The 21023-nt window shown below is 39.0% G+C and overlaps 1 pseudogene across 1 annotated transcript; it reads right to left on the bottom strand.

Moving 5' to 3' along the window:
• Positions 1–340: 340 nt before the first annotated feature.
• Positions 341–951, bottom strand: LOC308273920 (large ribosomal subunit protein uL22-like; annotated as a pseudogene). The gene has a single exon. The product of its transcript is annotated as a large ribosomal subunit protein uL22-like (transcript).
• Between the last annotated feature and the right edge of the window lie 20072 nt (positions 952–21023).

The raw sequence follows: 21023 nt of genomic DNA, 5'->3' as shown, positions 1-21023 counted from the left end.
ATCAGCAATGCTGGAGCCACCAAACCAAAAGCCTGTTGCTTCTTCTCAGACTTCTCCTTCACCATGAACTTGAAGGGCGCCTGAGCTCCTGCAGTCAACTCCCATCAACAAGCTATCTCAGGTTTTGTGGAACAAAAACGTCCCTGAGAGAATTGAAGAAGATCCCTGATTGACCCAAGTCACAGACACTTTCTGTTCTGCTCTTCAAGATCAGGTAAACTCAAATTACTTTAGCTAGAATATCTCAGAACCATATGGTCCAGGTGCTCATCCTAACTGATGCCCCTCCATAAAACACCAAGTTTTCTTTTTCTTTTTTTAACTTTTATTTGCATTTATTTTATGCTGAATTTCTTCCCGTGCCATTAGTTGTTCTTTCTTCAGTTTCTTCTGCGATATCTTCTTCTTCTGTGCAACCTCCTCTTCTGGTTTAGGAACAATTTGCTCCTTCTCAGTGAGGATCTTCTCAATGTGGCAGGGGGAGCTCATGTACGGGTTAATTCTACTATGAGCTCTATACGTTCGGCGACGCATCTTAGGGGCTTTGTTCACCTGGATGTGTTCGATGACCAGAGAATCAACATCTAAGCCCTTAAGTTCAGCATTGCTTTCTGCATTTTTAAGCATGTGCAGCAGAAATTCTGTACTCTTTTTGGGCCACCGACCTTGTGTCCAACCCCACTGTTTGGCCTGGGCACACCTACCAACTCCACCGTGGTAACGCCGGAATGGCACACCCTGCTTCTTTAAAGTGACATCTCTCAGATACATGGTGGCTTTTCGGATATGCATACCCTTGATGGCCTGGGCAGTTTCACAGGTGATCTTAAAATGAACACGTAGATTTGAACCTCTTGATTTGGATGATTTTCTGGGGTTTTTTGGGTCAAGAGAGTAGCGAACGTCTTGTTTTCTACTTTCTCCTCTCCCAGGGACCCCCAGAAACACCATGCCCTCACATACATGGCAATTCCTTTTATAACCCCAAATTTAGAGTGTCCCTGGTTGTTGTATATATTAGTTTATTTCAGTGTTTCCCAAAATAGCTCATTTAACTTACATAATAAGAAATGCAGGGGACGGAAAGAAAGTAAAATTTCCCAGTGGTGTATATACCTTCCTAGGAAAAAAAGAATTTGTTTTCACGTACGAAGAATAAATGACAATATTTTGTCAACATGAATGGGATTAGTCACTTATGCCAAAATCAAGAGGAGTAAGTAAGTATAGCTGACAGATTCTCAGAAGTTATTATGTGACTATAACAAATTTAATAATGCTTTATATGACATCTATATCCTGATAATGAATAAGCTGCCCAAATATTTTATCTCCCTCTTCCCTAAACTCTCTTTTTGTTTTTATTTCTGCACCTCATTTAAGATGTCGGACTTTTTCCTCACGAATACATCTAATATCTCAAATCATGTCTCTTCCAGAAAGCCTGAATCGGCTACAGTTATCTGCCCAGACTGATTTGTGCCTTCTTTATTCTGCAAACCATCACTGATGACCGCATATGGCAAATCGTTTCCAGGTAATGAAGGAATTAAGAGATATGACTTCTTTGACTTCTTTTTTTACATGTACATACACATTAAAAAACACACTTAGCATATGCATATTTGCTAATACCTGCATGTGTCTGTCTGTTTTGGCTTCCTCTATAATGTCTTGAATAGGACTGGGCACAGATTTAGTATTCAGTACATACTGATGCTTACTAGCTTAATTTTTCAGAATGCATATGCATCTTACTTCTCTAGTAAACACACAGCGCACTCTAATGTCAACGATGTAATAATCCTGGCAGGTTAACTGATACTATGATAACAGAATGGTGTACCTGCCGAGGTGTATACTAAGACGTTACCTGACCTAGTATACACTTAGGCATCAGATCTCCCAGACTACAAGAAATTATTAGAAATCTCACTGCCCGTGTGACTCAAAACAAGACACACCTCTTTAGATGTTAATCAGAACTTAAACTATGAGCATGGACTTCCAAAGCAGATACCCATTGTGATGGCCAATTCTATCCTCCTTCTTGACTGGTGTTAACCATACCCCATTAAAGGTAAAAAACCTTTAGCTAAACCTGACTTGCTCAACTAAACTTTGCTCTTTAACAGATTCCATAGCACTGGCACAGTTCTTTTTTAGAAATGTCCAGGAACAGCCTGACCCTGTTATGATGGAGTAAGATCCAGACATTAGCTCCCATACTTCTGCTCACACTGATCCACTCGTGCTTTCTCCTCGAGGAGCTCCAGGTTTCTAGCCACTTTCTTTAGATTCCTCTGAGACAGCAGAGCAGGGGTGATGGGTCACAGTACTTCTGGGTTGACATCACACATCTGTCTGCCACACTGAAGCTGTCTAAATTTATTTCTCCTCCAATCTGAGAATTTATTTCCTCTTAAAAATAGGTTCAGTGGGCTGGGCAAAAATAGGTTCAGTGGGCTGGGCATGGTGGCACGTGCTCCCAAGACTTGGGAGGCTGAGACAGGAGGATTGCAGGTTTATGGCCAGCCTCAGCTACTTAGTGAGGCCCTCCACTTGTGAAATTTTGTCTCAAAATAAAAAATAAAAACATAGGGTTGGGGTGCAGCACGGAGGTAGACTGCCCCTGGGTTTAATCTTTAGTACTCTCCCCCCAAAATAGATTCAGTAAGTTGTTCTTGCCTTTTGTAAAGAAGCATACAAATTAAGTGCTATAATGAGTGTAAATCTTCTTTATAACCTGGGAAAGGCAAAACAGAAGACAATTTCAGTTTCTCTATTGTTTCCCAAGTGAAAACGTAGTGCATGGAGTCAGTGGATAGAAGATACTACAGGTTTTAAGTAGTTTCTTTTTTAATTCATTTCACTAAAATATGTTCTCATATTCTTACTTGAACTGTCTTGAAGGGAGATTTTTCACATTTCCAGAATGGCAGGAGACAAAGATCATCGCAGGAAGCGTGTGAGTACTCCTGGAGATTTGAAGTGCTGGGGAAATCGATGGAATAGCCTGTGCACAGACTCAGTGAGGGCTCCCTGGATAAATGCAACTTAGCATGCAATAATTAATGACACTCATTGAACATACACAAATGCCGAACATGGTAAAAATAATGATAGCCAATGTTTACTATTCCACGATCTGTGTTAAGTTCTATTATAATCACTTTATGTACACGCCTAATTGAAATATTACACCAATCCTAATAGCAGCAATTATCTCATTTAAAACAAAACTAAACAAACAAAAACACAGGGTTATAGAGAAGTTCAGAAAACCATCCGAGATAGCTCAGAGAGTATGTGGCAAGGACTGAATTTCAAGCCAGGCACTTGGATTGTAGAAATTATGCTAAGTACTTTTCTATTCACAAGGTACCGACAAGGCTGAGTCAGGAGCAGAGGAGAGGCTCTTTGATATAGCAGCTTCTAAACATCTCCATCTTCTCTCTTAACCCTAATGACAGCCGAGAGGGGAAACCTTAGCAAAACTACAAAGGAAGGGTAGGGGAAGAATAAGGCTGAGGTTGATTAATGAAGGAGCTACATTTGAATATGCGCATAAGTGCGAATGTAGCGTGGTCAACCTGGACACTTAGTGTGTGTGGGGGGAAGCAAGGAGTATATTCACTATCTTAAAAAAATAGGGTAGGATGTATTGGTGACATTGATAAAAAGCAAACAGTTGTAAATAAGATGAAAATAAATTTATTACATATAAAATAATATATATTTAATAATCAAAAGATAGATAATTAGCTGAATTAATTGAGTCACAAATTAGTGAACAAAAACATCAGATCCATGACCTTATTTAGACAGCATTAGGAAGGTATAAAATCATAAAAATACTAAAAAGTAGTTAATAAAAGTGAAAGATAGAAACAGCTTTCCCATCAAATATTCATAGAAGTACCAGGGGAAATAAAGAAAACAAAGTCAGATGTAAAAATAGATAAGTGCATAATCCACAGAAAGTTATCAGAACTTAAAAAATAAATACCAAATATTAAAAGATTTTAAAAATATATGTGCATTATAGAGAAATTTTAAAATCGGGACAGGACAGGAATGTCCACTCCTACCACTCCTAGTCAATGAAATACTTAAAATTTTAGTATTTAGGCAAAATAAATAAAATAGATTCAAACAGGAAATGAAAAAGTGATAATTGTATCTGTTTGCAAATGAAATGATTCTCTACTTAGAAGACTCCTCCTCCCAAAATTCAACCAAAAGACTTCAAGAGCTGATAAATACTTTCAGTAAAGTAGCTACATACAAACCCAACTTGAAAAAATCAATAGCCTTTCTATAAATCATTAATTAATTCACTGAAAAAATCCAGATAATAATTCCACTTACAATAGCCTTAAAAATATACTTAGAAATATATTTCACCACAGAGTTAAAAGGCTTCTATAATAAGAATTATAAAACAATGAAGAAAGAAATTGAAGAATACATCCGAAGATGGAAAGTCCTCCCATGTTACTAAATAGTAAAAATAAATATTGTCAATATATCAAGAACTATCTCTACATTCAATGCAATCCCTATCAAAATACCAATGTCATTCTTCACAGAACGAGAAAATGTGATCCTACATTTCAGATGGAAGAACAAAAGACCCAGATTAGGAAAAGCAATTCTGAGTAATAGGAACCATGCAGGAGGCCTCACAATACCCAACTCCAAATTACACTAAAGAGCTATTGTTACAAAAACAACATGATATTGCCAACAGATAGACATACAGAGGCAATTTATACAACTGTAGCCAGCTGAATTTTTACAAAGGTGCCAACTATATACACTGGATACACCCTGCAACAAATGGTGCTATGAAAACTGGATGTCTACATGTGGAAGAATAAAATGAGACCCCATATCTCCCATCCTACACAAGAATCAACTCAGGGTGGATTAAAGACCTAGAAATTAGACCAAAACTTTGCAATTACTAGAAGAAATCACAGGAACAACTCTCCATCCTATGGATGTTGGAAGAGAGATTTTCTCAATAAGACTCCTAAAACTCAGGGAATAAAACTGAGAATTAATAAGTGGGGTGGTTTATTAAAAAAGTTTCTGCACAGAAAACTATATGATTAACAATGTAAAGCATGCAAAATGAAAGAATACCTTTTCCCAGCCACTCCTTTAGTGAAGATTAATATATATAGAATACATAAATAACTCCAAATCCTTAACCCCAGTATATCAAACAACACAGTCAAAAATGGGTAACTGAAGTGAAGAGACACTTTTCATAAAAGAAATACACAGAGCCAACAAATATGTATTTAAAATATTCAGCATCATTATCAATTAGGGAATTGAAAATCAAAGTACACTGAGATTCCATCTAACTCCTGTTAGAATGTCAATCATAAAAATACAGGCAATAATAAATAAATACTGGTGAAGATATGGGCAGAAAGAAATGCTTATACCTTGATGGTGGGACTGTAAATTGGTATGACCATATGGAGATCAGTATGGAGGTTCCTTAAGACTAGGAATGGAACCACCATATGAACCAGTTATAACATTTCTATTTTTCCCCTTTAAAATTCTATATTTTTATTTTTGTTTTATTTTTTATAATTTTTTTTTTGTTACCCAGCCAGCCCCTGCCCAGTCCCCACCTCACTCCTTCCCCATTCCTCCCTCCCATACTTGGTTTAGTAGTTGACTTCAATATGAATAAGTATATCATGTACTTTAAAGCGTTTCCCTCTCCCCATCTCCCATCCCCACAGTTAGGTTGTCTTATTTGCTCTTCTATAGGATCTCTTTTTTCACCTGGAGTTCCTCCTATGACCCCATTCACCCTAGCTTTCACATATTAGGGAAAGCATCCAATTCCTTACATTTTGTGAGTGACCAATCTCACTTAGCATAATGTCCTCAAGATCCATCCATTTCCATGAAAATACCACAATTGTATTTTTTTATGGCTGAGTAAAATTCCATTGTGTACATATCCCACAGTTTTGTAATCCATTCATCTGTTGATGGACATCTTGGCTGGTTCCACAGTTTGGCTATGGTGAATTGTGCAGCTATGAACATAGATACACATGCATATTATACCACTTCTCAGGATCCTTCCATATAACTGAAATAAGTATACAAGAGTAGCACATGCATACTCATGTTGATAGCAGCACAATTCACAATAGCCATGTTATGAAAACAGTCTTGGTGTCTATCATCAAATGAATAAATCAAGAAAATGTGGTATATACACACAATGGAGCTTTACTTTAACATAAAGAAAAGATTATGTCATTTGCAGGAAAATGAATGGAACTAAAAACATCATGCTACCTAGGCTCTGCCCGACTCAGGAAATCAAGGGCCACAAGTTTTATCTGATGTGTGGAAGCTAGAGAAAATATAGAAAAGAAAACTGATGTCATGAAAAAAGAGGACGAGTAGGACAGGGAAAGATGACTGGGAGAGGAGAGGAAGATGGTGGCGGCCGCAGTCGCAGTGGCAATTGCGACCACTGACCAGGACAAGCATTCCTCGGGGAAGCCCTGGACACTAGATTTTGGTTAAATATTGGATTGGGACAACTTAAGGAGACACTTCCAGCTGCGACTTCTGATCTAGAATACAGGAGAGAGAGCGGGATAATGGAGGAATTAGAATCAAGATGACATGGAGGCCCTTGCCACACAAGAAAAGTGATTTCTGGAAGAACACCCGAGAAGGGATTAGAGAAAAGATAACTTCAGCCACAATGTGGGGACTCTTAACAACACACCTTGTAAGAAAACTGAGCCATGCATGGTGGAGAGAGCCATGCTGTGCCAGGTGGGAGCCAATCTGCGTGTCCTGGGACCTCAGCATAGCCAGCCGCCATGCTCCAACTTGCTGTGCCGGGGGCTGTGGTGTACCCTGAATAGCAGACCCTGCTCTATACAGTGAGGCTGTGGCCTCCACTCTTGGAAGGGAGATAAAATTCATTGCTGCTGAGTGCTCAATCGCACAACCCCTTCAAAGCACACATACTGTCTTCTCTTATTAAAAAAAAATATTGGAGAGGGGCTAAGATGGTGGTAGTGGCAGCCAAGACTCAGGAGATGCAGACAAACTCTGTCCAATTCACTTGGAACTTTTAGAAAAAAGGAAAAAAAAAACCCACGAGGGAGGACTGCCTCCTGCCGCACATGCTTAAGAATTCTGGACACGAAATCATATAAGGAAGGAGCTCAGCAGAGAATCAGGAGGAAGGTGGTGCTGGCGGACTGGCAGGAGGCACCAGAGGAGTGGCGGTGGGGTAGTGCAGAGGCGCGGGCACTAGTGCTGGCGACAGAGGTGGAGGCTATTATTTTGGAGAGGCAGAGACCTGATTCAACCTACCTTCATCTTCTGTAGAATTTGCTCCAAAGGTAGAATTTGGAGGGGCAGACAGATCCAGTCCAGTCCACCTTGAGCTTCTGAGGAAATCTTCCCAAAAGTAGATTGACTGCACCTGCCACACATGCTCAAGAAGTCTGGACAACATGCTAAGTTGCAAAAGGGTTTGGAGGGTATCAGAGGGAGCCCTGCATATCTGAAATGGGCCTACATGTTGCATGTTCTGGGAATCATCAGCCCTCATGGCCTCTGCTCTCCTCTGCGCAGAGTGGGAGGCCAAGGTGCACATGGAACAGCAGAGCCTGCTTTCCAAAGAGAAGCTATGGACTCCTGCCTTTGGAGTGAAGACAAAATTTATTGCCACTAGGTATTTGGGGTCCCAGCTTTTGCAAAAGACATGTACTGTTTTCTCATATAAAAAAAAAAAAAATAGAAGAACGCCGGTCATGGTGTTGCACGCTTGAAATCCCTGTGCTTGGGAAGTAGAGACAGGAAGATCAATCGTGCTGGTTTGAGGCCAGTCTCGCTGGCTTAAGAGACTCTGTTTCCAAATAAAAATATATATTAAAAAAAATACAAAAAAAGAGATAGGTCTTCCAGAGTGTAGCCTGGAAATAGAAGGGTTTCTAGGAACCTCCAAAAGAAAAAAAAAAAGATAGAAAGAAAAAAGGGAACATCTTTAGACGACCTGCTCATAGTGACAGAGACAAGAGCCCAATGCACAGCAAGGCCAGTGCTGGGGACTCTGAGGCCAGGATAGGAGCTTGCCAGGTGACTAGGCCGGTGTCAGAGCCAAGGAGGCTGGGATTGGAGCCTGCCGTGAGGAAAGGCCGGTGCTGAGGCCTCCATTCAAGGCCGGGATTGGAGCCTGCTGAGAAGTGAGGCTGATGCCATTGCCAGTGAGGCTGGGATCAGAGCCTGCCATGAAGCAAGGCCAATGCTTGGGCCTCCAAGGCCAGGATCAGAGCCTGCAGAGGGGTTAGACCAGTGGTGGGCCAGCAAGGCTGGGATAGGAGACTGCCATGAGGCAAGGCTGGTCCTGGGGCCTCCTAGGCCGGGACAGGAGCCTGCCGAGGGGTGAGGTTGGTGCCAGGGCCAGCGAAGCTGGGATCAGAACCTGCCATAAGGCAAGGCCGGTGCAGGGGCCTTCGAGGCTGGGATCAGAGCCTGATGAGGGGTGAGTCCTCTGCTGGGGCCAGCAAGGCCAGAATTGGAGCCTGCCAAGGGGTTAGACCAGTGCCGGGGCCAGGAAGGCCAGGATCAAAGCCTGCCATGAGGGAAGGCCAGTGCTGGGGCCTCTGAAGCCGGGATTGGAGTCTGCCGAGGGTTAAGCCGGTGCCCAGGCAAGAGAGGCCAGGATTGGAGCCTGCTGAGGGGTTAGGCCAGTGCCGGGGCCAGTGAGGCCAGGATTGCAGCCTGCTATGAGGCAAGACTGGTGATGGGGCCTCAGGGGCCTGGATCGGAGCCTGCCAAGTGATGAGGCCAGTACCAGGCCAGCGAGGACAGGATTGGGGCCTGCCATGAGGCAAGGCCCGTTCTGGAGCCAGGGAGGCTGGGATCAGAGTCTGCCAGATGGCCAGGCTGGCTCCGGGGCCTTCAGGAGTGGGTTCAGGATGCGCAATGTGGCATACACAGAGAAATATCACAGAAAATAAAAAATCAGATGCTTTCCGTAATATGTAAAAACTAGGAAGAAATGGGTAATAGGAGGAGATCTAGTTGAAGAAAGGGCCCCATGGAGGAGCAATTAGGGTGACCAATCAGAGGGGAAGAGATGGCGGAAGATGGAATCTCTTTATAACACATGATGTAAGTAAACAAATATATCAAAGTTAATCACCAAATCAAGCATGGGAGCAAGGGAGGGTGAGGGAATGGGATGAAGATAGGATAAGGACTAATTGGATGATTTGTGCTTGTATACCCTCACAAGTCTTTTATTCCATTATGATGTTTGACTATAATGTACCAACACTCTCTCTCTCTCTCTCTCTCTCTATATATATATATATATATATATATATATATATATATATAATCTGGGAGAGATAAAAGGACTAGAAAAAATGAGGTTTGAGGAAGAAAACAAATCAAACAATGCTATGTTTGTATATGAATGTATCACTACCAATAATACTACCATGTACTGGGAAAGAGTAGAGTCAAGAGGGAGGGATGTGGAGAGAAACACACAAAGAAATGTGGAGTGCATACATGAATGTATGAATGTATTTTTCTGAATCCCATTATAATGTATGGGGAGGGAATGGGGTGGGAATTGGGCTAAGTGAATGATGTGGACACGTATGCTTCTGTACTCCATCTTGTACTTGTATTCCATTAAGATGTTTGAATACAATGCACCAATAAAAAAATTTAAAAACTCTGTTTGTAACCAAAAAGTATTCTACATACTGCCCAGAGTAATTGAAATTATTTGAAAATATTTCAGATTACTCCAAAACTTTTTAATAGCAAGCAAGATGACAAAAGTCTGATATTTCAAAAGTTTTCAAGGCAAAGAACTAAAAACTTATAATAAGCAATATATTTTTTTTTAATTTTAGGGTACAAATGATGCTATGTTTAATAGCATTATCTTTCCTTAAAAACTTTGAGAAGTGAATCCTAAAGTATGCTCTATGAAATTTGGGAAATAAGGTTAATCAAATACCTTTGTAAAATGTATTATTGTCTAAAAAATTATGAAATCCTAGAGAATTAGTATATAAGTAGAGGTGATACTGAGAACAGATGGGAGTTTAGTAAACATGATGGGACACCTTCTCAATATCCCTATCTTAACCCTTCAGAACTAGTGTATACAAACTAAAACTGCTGTTCCTAATGATGTCTTCCTCTAATCATATAAAGGCAAAACCTGCCCAGAAGAGTTGCCTAGTGGAATGGTAGCCAAGAGGTATTTATAGTAGAAAATGGGTGCTTACTAGTTTTCTATTAATATTTAGCCAATTGGCATAATCTTGGAGACTTAAAACAGTATGCATTCCTTATTGCAGTTTCTGGCTGTATGAAGTGCAGGCATGGTTTATTGTGCTCACTGTGCAGAGCCTCCTCCTGTGGCACTCAGGAGTGGCTTTACTAGGGAAAAATATGCACCCAAACTCCCCGAAGTTGTTGGAAGAATTCATCTCCCTGAAGGCTGTAGGGGTGAGGTCCTTATTTTCTCGCTGTTTCTCATCCAAGGCTGATCTACACTTCTAAAGACCACTTGCAGTTCCTTGTTATCTGACTTCTATGGGAAATTCACACCATGTAACTTCAAAACTAGCAGGAAAATGTCTCCCCCCACAGTCTGCTTAGATGGAATAATGTATAACAAAATGTAGTCCTGGAGTATGGAGCTCATTTTATCACTATTGGTTATTCTATTGGTTAGAAACAAGTCATAGGTTCTGCTTGCTCTGAAAAAGAGTATGTTATACAAGGGCATGCCTTGCTGTGGGACACTTAAGGTATTTCCACCACAGGTGCCTGGAGTTCCCTCTCTGGTCTGATTGCCTCCTTTCTCAGACTCACAAGGCAAACTCAAATTTGGTCTTGGCCATCACCTTAAAAGTTACCCATGATCCAAGAAAATATGAACTGTCCTGCTAAATTTTTACATACCTGCAGAGTACTATATCCGAGAAAGCCTATAAACCAAATGGCATATGCTACAAGAAGCAGAATTATTGGAACAGATGGTCTAAAGATATAAAGCAAGCACAATAAACAGTCTCAAAGATGGGAGGGCTCTCTATATTATTAATATAAAGCAGGAGCAAGAAGTCATTTTTTAAAGTTGGAAATATTAATTGTGCAGAATATAGTAATTAAATTTTCAATAGCCTAAACAGGGTAAGTATAACTGAGGAATGATTAAGAAAGCTGAAGGATCAGGATCAGAAACACTCTTAAAACCCACCAAAAAAGGATGAGGAAATATGTTATGTGAAAGAAAAGCAAAGTAATATAGAGGAGATAAATAGATATTCCAGCCTCTGTAAGGGTTCCAGAAGAACAACACAATAAAAAATTCAAAAAAGTAATGGAGATCAAATTCTCTAGACTTAAAAATCAAGGCCAGATATGTTGATACCACCCTGTAATTTCAGTACTTGGGAGTCTGAGACAGGAAGATCAGAGGCTGGGGAACACTGCATGATAACTTAGCAAAGCTCTGTCTCAAACTAAAAAATCCAAAACGGGGTGGTGGTATAGCTTGGTGGTAAGATGTTCCCCAGGTTTAATCCCTAGTAGGACAAACAGAAGACAAAACAAAACAAAACAAAACAAAATAGGATGTATGATAAGATATATTGGCAACTTGAAGAGCTCATAGATTGTTGTTTGAAGCTGATATAATTGAGTAAAGGGGGTTGTAATCCCAGAAGTGAATAAATTCACCTCAATGGATTTACCTTGATGGTACCTAGTAGGTCGGTAGGATGAGGCTAAGAGAAGGTATCCCTGGGGATGCAGTCTTGAGGATGACATGTTGGTCGTCCTCCCCCTGCTCTTGCTCACTTGCTTCTGGCCTCCATGATGTGAGAAGCACAGCCCAGTGCTCTCCCTCCACCTCCTGTCACCATGCCCACCAATCCATGGTCTCCAGCCTCACATGGATTGAACTTGAAATGCTAAGAAAATAAGTCTTCTTTCCTCTAATTTATCTAGTCAATCTTTAGATTATAGCTGCAATAATGCTGACCTGGATACCGGGTATGAGGCCTGATACTGAAAGGTTCAGAAGTGTCAAGTAGAATAGATAAGGAAACATCTCCATCACCAAGTATTAATGACATCAAGCATGCAGAGATATTGCCATAAATAATGCAGATTGTCTACAATGAAACTGAAGGAACTGACATAACAATATTTGTTTATCTGAATCACCACTGAAATATGAGGGCTGAGAGACTAGGGATATAGTTCAGTGGTAGAGCACTTGCCTAATATGCACGTGCCCTGAGTTCAATCCCCAGCACCACTAAGAAATAATAAAGAAATAAAAATAAGAAATAAAAATAAAAAGGTGAATAAGAATATTCTCAGTAATATTGGTCTTGGATAACTCACCATAGGAAAAAACATTTACCCATTAGAAAAAACAAAAAACACTTACCCATTGGAAAACCATTCTTAGGAGATGCATTCTTATAGGTAGAAAATATATCCAAGTTGTTCTACAATCGAGATGAGAACTTAGAATGATTTAACTATTTAAGAAAGATTATAATTGACTCAGGAAATGAGGATAAAATTGAAGAACAAATAGTACTCTATATTGTATAACAACCCGAGATATAAAATTTGGTGGATATAAAGGTTGGGGGAGAAAAGACCAAAAAGATTGAGTGTGTGGTAAGTTTTCTGATTTGTTAGGGGAAAGATATTGATAACAAATTTCACAACTTAATATGAATATAAATATGAGAATTTTTTCATATAAAGACAAATAACATAAAAAATAGAAACCAGCAATATAAAATTTAACATAACTAACGCAAAAAGGGTAGAAGGAAAAAGTAAACAAAAAGACATTAAAGGAAAGATATTAAATAAGAAAAAGAAACAAATTATAATATAATTGCAAGCATAAAATTACTTTAAATCACAAGTGAAAAGATAATAACTCTGATTATAAATTAAAAAAAATCAAACTATAACATCTACAGTATTGGAAAAGAAAATAACTGAAAGTAAAAGAATAAAAGAAATATCATGCTGGGCGTGGTGGTGCACGCTTGTAATCCCAGCATTCTGGAGGCTGAAACCTGGAGGATTGCGGTTCGCGGACAGCCTCAGCTACTCAGTGAGGCCCTCTGCAACTCAGTGAGACCCAGTTTCAAAATAAAGAATAAAAACTAGGGCAGGGGGTGTAGCTTGGAGGTCGAATGCCTCTGGGTTCCATCCCCAGACCCGGAAAAAAAAATAAATTAATTAATTAAATAAAAGAAATATCATCCCAGGAGCTTTCTTCTTGTGAGTTACACTCCCAGCCCATTTTAGTTAGAAACAGAGTCTCACTGAGTTTCTGAGGCTGACCAAACTTTTAAACAGTTGCAATAAACTTGTAAATTACTTATCAAATGAAATTTTAGTTAAATTTCAAAATTAAAGAAAACTGTAAATCAATATATAATATACATTAGGGAATAGAATAATAGATATAGACTACCTACTATTATAATATTGCAACCAATTTTATAAGTGAAGGCTACCAAAATCTTATGAGGAAACGAATTACAATTATATGTAAATTATTCCAAAACAATATAAAAATTCTTCAAACTAAACTAAAATACAAATAAATTTTGTTAAACTTTCAGGATTGGATTTTAGAGAGACTTGTCAAATTCAGTTCTTAAGTATTTATGTAATAATGATGGCCCATAAAAAGATACTACTCTCTTACCAAATAAAAATAACAATTGGGATACAAGAGGAAATTTGGATAATGGAGAAAGAAGTCCAGTGCAGGAAATGAGGTGGTGTGGGTCTTAGGGAAGAGAGAATTAACCGAGGAGGCACTTCCACTGATGTTATGGACTTAGGTGAGAACACCAATCTCAATGGCGTGTCTCGGGAAGGACAGAGAATGGAGAGAGAGAGCTGGGAGCTCATTTGATGATATGTTCGTGTATATCACAACACTCTGAATTACATTATGCTGTGAGACTACAATGCACCAATAAAAGCAGAGGAAAAAGTAAAAAACAACAAAAGAATCCCATCTCTACCATTCATTAAGACTTATTTTAAGGCTATGGTAATGAAGCATAGTCTGATATGGGCACGGGAACAAAGAAATAGACTAGTAGATTGAAATAGAAATTTCAGAAATAGCATGCTGAACTGATAAACTAGAAAACTGAATTGCAGACATATTGACTAGAAGAAGGATTTAATAGGAGCACTCAAAAAAGTGAAAAATTACATACTTTCATTTACATCATATATAGAGCCCAAATGAATTCAAGATATAATATGGGGGGAAAGTCATCAAGAGATATATGCATATATAAGTGTATCATTTCCAATCTCACTATGATGTATAATTATATTTCTCTAGTTTGAGAAATTATATTACTAATAACAAAATATTTAATAATAAGTAGAATACTTTAATAAGGAATTGTGAAAAATAGAAATATAGATGTAGCAAAAATATCTGTCTATATATCTATAATAATTATCTATATAATAATTAAAATATAAAATAATAATTGCAGTACCCAGAAGTGGAAAGAATAATCTATAGCAACATACCAACATACATACACAATACAGAGATATTAGTGGATATGGTTACACAGAAGTTAAAAACTTTTGTTTATAAAATGCCAACAAGTAAAAGGAAAAAAGAGGACAAAATGACTAATAAGTATTAGAAGAATTGGCAAGCTCACTATCAAGTAAAATAGTATAAATTAAAATTATAGTCATGAGGCAATAAAAATGACCACCACACATGGAGAAAAGTGCACAAACTGTGAACTGTCAATGAGAAACTGATGCCTAAAAAATCATCCTGGCTGTCTTGGCAGCAGGACTAGTATCTCACAAGGGTACAGTGGCAAAATCAAGGTATAAAATCAAGTTGTCGTGGACGGTCTGGGCTGTTGTTCAGAGTGTGCTTAATTTAAGTCTAGACAAAGAGGAGAGAGAAAAGTGGACGTAAGTTCTATTTCCTGCAGAAGAAGAATTAGGACAGACTATTCAGTTGTGCTGACTGTCCAAGAGGCCAGAGATATGGGCAGGCCTCAGAGGCCCAGAGTGTGTGTGTATGTGTATGTGTTTTACTAGATACTAGGGATTGAACCCAAAGGATTCTACCTCTGAGCTACGCCCTCGTCCTGGTTTTAATTTTTATTTAGAAACAGGGTTTCACTGTTACCATACACTGGTCTGGAACATGTGATCCTCCTGTCTTAGCCTCCCAAGGATTGAGACTACAGTCCAAAGTATCTTGAGTCTCTCAGAATCTATCCTTCTGAAATACTTTGCTTTCTAATGTCCACGATTAAGTTTGAGTTAGTTGTTTTGTGTGTTTTATTTCCTAAGAGAATAAACCCTGGCTGTGGTGGGTTCTCTCTTCCTCCGCCAAAAGCAGCTGGCTCAAGATAATCCACCTGCATCATGCAAATGAATATAATAAACCAACATCCGTAATCTCTTACTACAAATTAATTTCTGATTAAACACAATGATAATTATTATGATGTTACCAGTTATCAATTATTTATTTGGTTAAGCACTCACATATCACAGCAATTAGTTCAATTTGATTCTCTCAAGGACCTCAGCAAGTACTTCCCTACTTAGTGCTCTTGCAATCCAGGAATAATCAGCCAGCGGTTTCTTCATCCTATCAGCTTTGCCTGACCTCACAGAAACTCTCTTTCTTTTGCCTCAATATGCATTCACTTTCTTTGTGATTAGCAATGCCAGATAAAATATAGGGCATCCAGTTAAATTTGAATTCAGATAAAGAGGAAGAAAATAAAAATATGTTCCAAGTATTGCGGAGAATTGTACAAAGTCTTAAACATCATGGCTAATCAAATTTAGGACTCTGTACTTCCTATTCACTTATCCAGAAGGGATTTCCCTCTTCTGGTGATTTTTCCATTGCCCACAGACTGATATCTGCTAAAAAAGAAAGGAAAAGGAAATAAAGGAAAAGAAGGAAAGAAGGAAAGAAGGAAAGAAAGAAAGAAAGAGAAAGGAAGGAAGGAAGGAAGGAAGGAAGGAAGAAGAAGAAGAAGAAGAAGAAGAAGAAGAAGAAGAAGAAGAAGAAGAAGAAGAAGAAGAAGAAGGAGGAGGAGGAGGAGGAGGAGGAGGAGGAGGAAAGAAGGAAGGAAGGAAGGAAGATGCATTTATTCATAAACCTAATGAAACGCTGAGGTAGGTACTATCCTCGATGTGAAGAAGAAAAACAGGGTAATGTAGCTTCAAAACTGTACCTTTTATGTCATAGCTACCAAATGCTGAATAGGACAGACTATTCAGTTGCGCTGACTGTCCAAGAGGCCCAGAGTGTGTGTGTATGTGTATGTGTTTTACTAGATACTAGGGATTGAACCCAAAGGATTCTACCTCTGAGCTACGCCCTCGTCCTGGTTTTAATTTTTATTTAGAAACAGGGTTTCCTTATTTAGAATCCAGGGTAACCTTAGTTTCAAAGCCATTCCCTTTCCACTTCAGTACAATGAAATAGGTGAACTACAGTAACATATGCATACCCATGTTATAGCAGCACATTTCGTAATAGCCAAAATATGGAGCCAACCTAGGTCTCCATCAACAGATGAATGGATTGCAAAATTATTGAAACACCCACAATGGAATTCTCCTCAGCTATAAAGAAGAACAAAATCATGTCATTCACAAGAAGATGGAAAGACCAGGAGAACATTAAGTTAAGTGAGATCAGCAAAGCACAGAAAGAGAAGAGACATATGTTTCCTCTAATTTGCCCAAGCTAGGGAGTATTAGGAATACAAGAGGGACTCCAGATAATGGAGGGGAAATCTCAGCAAAACTAGAATGGAAGGATAGGAGAAGAAGAAGGCTGAGATTGATTAATGGAGGAGCTACATCTAAATATGTGTTAAAGTATGATATAAATGTAGCATGGTTAATCTGGACACTCGTTGTGAGGAGGGAAGGGGAAAGGGGGGGGCGGGAGAAGTAACCAAGCACAGTCTGAATATATGCCATTTTTAATATGATCCACATAAAAATAAAAATAAAATAGGTGAACAGGCGAGAAGAGCAGATGTTTTGCATTAATTGAGGGGAAATACCTTGGGGTGAACTGTGCTCTCTAAGAACCTTGGGCTACAATTTTGGGCTCCCTGGGTTACTCTAGCACAATGCAGAGGCCTGGAGTTCTGTGAACTACATAGCTGGGCTCACTATCCTGTTTCTCATAAGTTATCTCTGCAGAACCCAGCACTAAAGAGCCGATGTAGACACATCAATGCAGAAAGAAGAGAAAACAGTGACTTGAATCCTTGTTAACTTTTCCCTATATACAGAGACCCAGAATACCTCCTCTGAAATCTTGTTTTACTTACCAAGTATAGAACAACAAAGCCTCAATTCTAAATCGGAGGGTCCATTAACAAAACCCAGTGCTCTTCCACCTGCCCTCCTTCAATGAGAAGACACATGGCTCCTACCCTTAGGAAAATCACTCTAATTATAGGAGCTAATTATTCATGTTGGGTTTTTTTTCTTCCCCTTAAATTATGTCCATCTTTAAGAGAACACAGTGGCTTTTTTTTAAAACAGAAGATTGAACCATCTATTAGAATGTAAAAGAATGTGTTAATTGAAGTTCAAATCAAATAATAGGACACAGTTTAAATTTATACTTACAAAACAAATTATACCTCACCCTTAGGTCTTAGCTCCACGGTCTTGAAACAGCAGAATGACCCAAAGTCACCTTGAATCCATCTACCCTCAGAACTTGACGATGATTGCTTTTTTTGTTTTGTTTTGTTTTTGTTTTTAGTTTCCTTCAGCCAGAAGTAACTGCTCTTAACTGTGATATTATGCAGCTCTGTTTGGTAAGCTTTTGTGAGTCCCTGTAGTATAATGATTTTCCTTTAGAGAGCATGTAATTTTAGGCTCTTGCATAACAACACAGATTTTTATGGTATTACTAAAGTTTGTTATTTTATTTCCCTCTGACAATTAAGTGCACACTGATGTTATGAAATTTTTTTTCTTCTTTCCATCACAGTTGGATAAAATCAGAAAGGCAGGATATGCTGTGCTGGGAGTGCTCGTGTCTAGAAGTGTAAACGTTTTGTGATTCCCTTGTTGAAGATACATTTCACACATAGGAAAATCCATCACATGCCACTGTTTGCTTTCAGTTACAAACAAGCTGCAACGCAAAACATACAACACACCAACAAAACACAATCGATGTGCCATTTATGCACTCCTTTTGTTTAGGAAATAGTTTAACAGTTTACAGCACATTAACTTAGATGTGTAAACTAACCTTTTTGGAGAAAGTGAGCATCCTCTAAATGGAAGTTTTCTCTCCCTAGAATTCATCATTTCTCATCACTAACCATATCGCTTTCTTGTCTACTGCACTCAGACCTGAGCAGCAACACCAGGCTTCTGCAGGGACACTCACTGCTTTCCTTTGCTGTGCAAATGAAACACATCACTTTTCTACTTGAGGCAGCTGAATGCAGACAAATGTTTTAGCTTGTGAACTAGGCGGTCCCATTTGGACATGCATGATTCACCCTGTTCCTCGGAGGCAGAGTGAAGGCTTCTCAACCACAAAGATGAGTGCTCAGTAACCATTAAGTATATGACAATCAGCCTTTGACTTCCTCTAAATTGAATTTTGTAATTTATCCATGAATCTCTAAGAATGATAATGCTCTCTTTTAATCTTCATCTGTTGGCATTAATCCATTCCCTGATGATTACTTCTGCAGACTTGCTAGGGCTTAATGTTACGTCTCCTAGCAAGGCTTATTTGATCAATAATACGATCCCAAGACAGAGTGTATAGAAACTTTGAAATCCAGCCTGGCTCAGCCTCCACTTTGTGGTTTGGTACAGCCATTTCCCACTGGAAATCACTTTCCATTGTGGCCACATTTCATGTTCTTATACTTCATCTAGTGAAACCGAGGTGCTAGGTGAATATTTATAATTTGCCTCTCTGGAATAACCTTAACCTAAAATCTATTTGCCATATATGTGATGGTAGTAGAAGTTCTTCCTTTCCCCAATCAGGGAGTTATTGATACATATTGAATGCTGTGTCCCCTCACATCCCTCTGTTAAATAAAGCCTTAATCATGTATGTGACTGTTTTCTGAGAGAGGACAACTAAAGAGTTAATAAAGTCTAATAGGAATCTTAAGAATGGATTCCTGATCCAACAGAGCTTGGTGATATAGCTCAGCAGCAGGCAGAATACCACTTGCCTAGCCTGCACAATGCCTGGGATTCAATCTCTAACACTGGAAGGTAAAGAAAAAAAGAAACAAAATAATACACAATAAGACTTTATGGTCTTTCCAATTGGTGTAAAATCATCAAGGAAAGACCATAGCTAGAAGGCAGCCATCCACAAGTCAGGAAGACAGCCCTTACCAGAAACACACCACGCTGATACCTTGAGCACACATTTCTAGATTCCAGAACTACAGGGAAACAATACTTGTTGTTTATTTCATCCAGCCTGTGGTACTTTGTCATAGTTTCCCAAATAGACTGATACAACCCCCTAGGAAAAATCAACCCAGTAACCAAATAATCAATCTTGGGGAGTTTTGGTACAGGTATTTTAGTTAAATCCTGACTCATTTTCCTCACACAAAGCACCAACTTCAAATTATAAACTTGAGAAATGAATACATGTAGATAAGCGGTCATGGATTTAGAAGTGTCAGGAAAATGGTGGTGATCATACTCCCTCTGATCTCAGAAGCCTGTTTCTGTGAAATGTTCTGAATAAACACAAAATATCAAGAAAGAAAGGCAGAGAAGCATCCCCCAATCAGGCTCCGTCCTTTTGGGAATAGCATACTGCTGAGATTTTGCCAAGGAAGAACATGATGGCAGCCTTTGCATCCCTTGTTCCCCATTGGCTTTAACACTGGACAGACTCAGCTTCCCCATTACTTTTTCTAAGGGAGCTTTTTCAAACTTCATGGAACTCAATTATAGTTTAATAGCTACTCTTGCCTAAGAAGAGTGAAGATACAAAAAAAAAAAAAAAAAAAAAGCAGGGCTCCAGCCATGGCCAAGTGATGATGATCCTTCTGTGGCTTCTGTCCACAGACTCTCAAGAAATTGGGCAGTAGAATTGACCCAGGCAGGCTTAATAAACAATTCCATCTAGTACTTTCACGTATTTTCAAGGGTGTGTGTGTGTGTGTGTGTGTGTGTGTGTGTGTGTGTTATGCAGATTAGAATGTTTTCATTGAAATTACCATTTTTAAAGTATGCATGAAACATCTTGTTTACTAAAAACCTTGGTGGTTAAAAGAACCAGAAAGGACTTAGGTCAGCTACCCTCACTTCAGAAGCTCTGGCAGTACTTGATTTCTTCTTTTAAAGAAAGTACCATAAAACAAAGGGCCTCCTCTATACTTCTCAATTCTCTTTCCTTCATAATTCAGTGTGTTCATCTAAACCTCTAAGATATTTCCTCAATTGCATGTATTTTACTTATTTATTTATTTATTTATTTACTTATTTATTTATGGTACTGGGGGTCAGACCCAGGGGCTTTCTACCTTGGGGCTATACTCCCAGACCTATTTTATATTTTATTTGGAAACAGGGTCTCACTAAGTTGCTGAGAGCCTTACTAAGTAGCTGAGGCTGGCATCGAACCTATTGCAATCCTTCTGTCTCAGCCTCCCAAGTACTGGGATTACATGCGTGTGTCACTATACCCAGAAGCTGTGTGTATTTTAAGAGAGAGAACAGTTAGTCAAGAATGGTAGCACATGCCTGTAATCCAGGTACTTGGGAGGCTGAGACAGGAGAATCACAGGCTCCAGGAAAGTCTCAGAAATACGGACTTTCAGCAGTCTAGTAAGACCCTGTTTCAAAACAAAACAAAGCAAAAGGGATGG

Source organism: Muscardinus avellanarius, assembly GCF_963383645.1.
Source record: "Muscardinus avellanarius genome assembly, chromosome: 15".
Classification (NCBI taxonomy): domain Eukaryota; kingdom Metazoa; phylum Chordata; class Mammalia; order Rodentia; family Gliridae; genus Muscardinus; species Muscardinus avellanarius.
This window is presented reverse-complemented; position numbering and strand designations above follow the sequence as displayed.